We start from the raw sequence: 4,109 nt of genomic DNA on the forward strand, positions 1-4,109 counted from the left end.
GGGTCCTCAGCCATAATAATGGTAGGATGTTGTGAGAAATAGTCGGTAATATGCCTTTACTTGCTTGCTTTCCTTATTTTTAATATATTTTTTTGATGTGGACCCTTTAACAAGTCTTTATTGAGTGTGTTACAGTATAGTTTCTGTTTAATGTTTCAGTTTTTTGGCTGCAAGACCTGTGGAATCTCAGTTTCAACCCCCGCCCCCCCAGCAGAGATTGAACCCACACCACTTGTATTGGAAGGCAGAGCCTTAACCACTGGACCACCAGGGAAGTTCCTCTTTTTTTTTTTTTTTTTTTTAATTATTATCTCTATTTTTGGCCCTGGAACTTTCAGGATCTTAGTTCCCCCACCAGATTTTAACCCTAGGCCCTTAGCAGTGAACGCACCAAATCCTAACCATTGGACCGCCAGGGAATTCTCAAGACTACTTGCTTTCTTCCTAAGGCTTGTTTTAGTTGAAAACAGGATAGGATTGCTTATACATCAATTATAATGCTTTTAACTTTTCAAACTCTTCCTTTTCCTCCTCCTTCTACTTCTTTTTTGTCTATCTGAGTGTTTCATGAGACTTTACCCAGTCATAAAACCCCGAGAAGTTTACTGAGGCTATCTCTGTTCTTCTACTTCTCAGTTCCAAAATAATAAAGCAGCTTGTTTCACAGTCTTGCCAGAAGCCTTTTTAGGTCTAGGAATCAAACTCCATCCTTCAGTCTTTGGCTCAGCTCAAGAAATCAAATCTCCACCCTCTCCCAAATTAACGTGAGCATTTAAACTTTAGGAAAATTAAATCTCCACAAGCATCGTCATGAGTTCAGAGCAATATAAATACCAGGGCTGCATACAGACCAGAAGGGAGTGTCATCTTCACTCGCTCTGAGATTTAGGAATGTCAGATGGGCAAAATCTTCTGCTTTATATAGTTGAGCTTATAGACATGCCGGCCTGAGATGAACCAGGCAAGCAGCTCCAAAGGTTTGAAGGATGCGTGGGCAGAGAAAAGTGGAGTGAAAGATGCTGTCAGAGGTCTTTCCTGATATTTTGAACCGAGAAAGTTCTGGCCCGGATTGGAGACTGAGGAAAGAGAGCCCACAGTCACAGGAGTAAATGAGGGGTTAGAAATTGGATGGAAGTGGAAGATGAAAGAACTTGGATGGGCTTTCATTTAATATATATATTTTTTGCTTTCATTTAATATTTTTAAAAACGTCACTTATTTGGCTGCGCTCGGTCTTAATTGTGGCACTCGGGATCTTCGTTGCATCATGCAGGATCTCTAGTTGCAGCATGTGGGGTCTATTTCCCTGATCAGGGATCGAACCTGGGCCCCCTGCACTGAGAACATGAAGTCTCAGCCACTGGACCACCAGGGAAGTCCCTCAGTAGTCTCAAAGGGACAAAGGCTAATGAATGCTTCAAGTACATGGAAGATGATCACCGCTACTTTCCTTAATGACTGAATGCTGGATAAATTCCAGCTTGGTGAATTCAGGTTAGATCCAAGTGAAAACTTTCTGACATAAACTTAAGTATGGGAATGGGTTACCGAGGTCCCAAAACCTTTCAGTTTGGTGATTCAGCGCCCTTTTGATTGACAGAAGATTGGCGTCAAGTGGGTGGCCTCTCTCGGCTCCGTATTTATGCACGGTTACCCTGTTAACAGTAGGAACAAATAGCCCTGTTTATCTACTAAATAGGTGCGTCTCGGGACTTGAGCAGGTTTAAATTTCCCCAGTGGATCCTGGATAAATATAAGATACGTGTACTTTACAGAATAGAAACTGGTCTCCAGGAGGCCAGCGGGGAGAATTCAGGAAGGGACCCTTGGCTTCTGATCATTGTCTCTGCTAACCTGTCCTCCGGCCCCTCCAGCAGCTGAAGGCAAAACTATGTGACCCGGAGTATCCCTGTCCGGGAGGAGAGCAGAGGCCCTAAACCCTCGGGGAATGTCGGCAATGCGGGCTTGGCACACAGGGAATGTGGGGAATGAGTCCACAGTCCAGAGTTCAGATCTCACAGTTTGGCTTTGCCCTGCACTTACAGCGTCTGCCTCACATGAGGGGCTCTGCTTGGGGAGCTGCGAATCCTGCTTCTGAATCATATTGCTTTTCTGAGCCCGTGGGTCTTATTATAGCTAAAAAGACTTCACCCAGTCTGGCTCAGGCTGCAGAGAACTAAATATGCTTTCAAAATACTCCCTCACTTGGGGTCCAACACGAACACAAAGGCAGCTGTCTTTACTACATCAATGTCTTCTGCCCTTCAAGACTCATTTCCCTCTGAAGTTGATTTTTTTAAAAAATGGAAGTATAGTTGATTTACGATGTTCTGTTAGTTTCAGGTGTAGAACAAAATGATTCATTTATATATGTATATATATAAATGTATATATTCTTTTTTGGATTCTTGTAATATCTTGTTACAAGATATTGAGTACAGTTCCTTGTGCTATACAGTAGGCCCTTGTTAGTTATCTTTTTGTTTTTGGCATGTGAGATCATAGTTCCCTGACTAGGGATCGAACTTACTTCTCATTAGACGTGTGGAGTCTTAAGCACTGGTCTGCCAGGGAAGTCCTATTTTATCTTAAGTAGTAGGTATCTGTTAATTCCAAACTCCTAATTTATCTCTTTCCCCTTTGGCAACCATAACTTTGATTTCTAAGTCTGTGAGTCTATTTCAAACAAATTTTTTCAATATTGAAAATTTCTGGGAAGATTCTCAGGAAACTAGCATTTTAGTTGCCTCACGGAGGGGAACTGTGAGATGAGGGATGGGAGGAAGACCTATTTTTCATCCTTCTTTGTTTCTTTTGAATTATTCATGTGCATGAATAGGTATATTCCAAAATAAATATGATAATTTTTTAACATAAGGTTTATAAAACTGTGTGGAATTTCATTTAACTCCTTTTTTATTTTCTTTTAAAAAATATTTATGTTTTATTGAAGGATAATTGCTTTACAATATTACGCTGGTTTCTGCCATACGTCAGCATGGATCAGTCATAGGTATACACACATCCCCTCCCTCTCACGTCCCACCCCTTCCCACTCCTCTAGGTTGTTCCAGAACCCCGGGTTGAGTTTCCTGAGTCATACAGAAATTCAAAACTATGGAACACTTTACAAATCTGCGTGTCATCCTTGCACAGGGGCCGTGCTAATATTCTCTGCATCGTTCCAATTTTATTATGTGTGCCGCCAAAGCACACCACTTAACTCCTTTTCTTCCAAATCAGAATTCTCCCCCCGTCTTACTCAGCTCCCCTTTTCACAAGAACCACGTCTGCCTTTGACTAAACACTCACCGTGGTCTAGGCTTTGGGGTCAGCATCTTCTGCTCGTGATCTCACTTTCTCATTTAACAAGCCAGGAAAGTCCCTGGCGGTCCAGTGGTTGGGATTCCTTGCTCTCCCTGCCAAGGGCCCAGGTTCAATCCCTGGTGGGGGAACTAAAATCCCACAAGCTGCATGGCATGACCAACTAAACAACAAACAAAAACACAAGTCAGTGAGAAGGTTCTCTAGTCACCCAAACTCTACAGGTGAAGAAACTGAGGCTTTGAGAGAGAGGTCCCATAGCCGGTAAGTATCAGATCTGCTATTCAAACTTGGGTTTATTTGACTGGGCCCCAGTTAAGAATCTGCCTGGAATGAGGGAGACGCTGGGTTCGATCCCTGGGTCAGGAAGATCCCATGGGGAAGGGAATGGCAGCCCACTCCAGGATTCTTGCCTGGAGAATCCCATGGACAGAGGAGCCCGGTGGGCTACAGTCTATGGGGTCCCAAAGAGTCGGACACAACTGAGCGACTAACACTTTCACTTTTTTTGCTTGTTTGTTTGTGTTTTTAAAGAGGGCTTTGTTGTTACTTTTAAAATCTTTATGTATTTATTTATGGCTGTGCTGGGTCTTCTTTGCTGTCACAGGCTTTCTCTAGTTGCGGCAAGGGGGCTCCTCGTGGTGGTGGCTGCTCCTGTTTCGGAGTACGGGCTCTAGGTGCACGGGCTTCAGTAGTTGGGGCTCGTTCACTTAGTTGCCCCTTGGCATATGGAATCTTCCCCGATCAGGGATGGAACTCACATCCCCTGCATGGGCAGGTGGATT

The 4,109-nt window shown here is 43.5% G+C and overlaps 1 non-coding gene across 1 annotated transcript; it reads right to left on the minus strand.

The window, feature by feature from the left end:
* Positions 1-3,111: 3,111 nt before the first annotated feature.
* Positions 3,112-3,214, minus strand: LOC136150381 (U6 spliceosomal RNA). Its single transcript, XR_010659813.1, has one exon. It is a non-coding gene; the product is annotated as a U6 spliceosomal RNA (small nuclear RNA).
* Positions 3,215-4,109: the final 895 nt, after the last annotated feature.

This window comes from Muntiacus reevesi, chromosome 18 (assembly GCF_963930625.1).
Source record: "Muntiacus reevesi chromosome 18, mMunRee1.1, whole genome shotgun sequence".
NCBI lineage: Eukaryota > Metazoa > Chordata > Mammalia > Artiodactyla > Cervidae > Muntiacus > Muntiacus reevesi.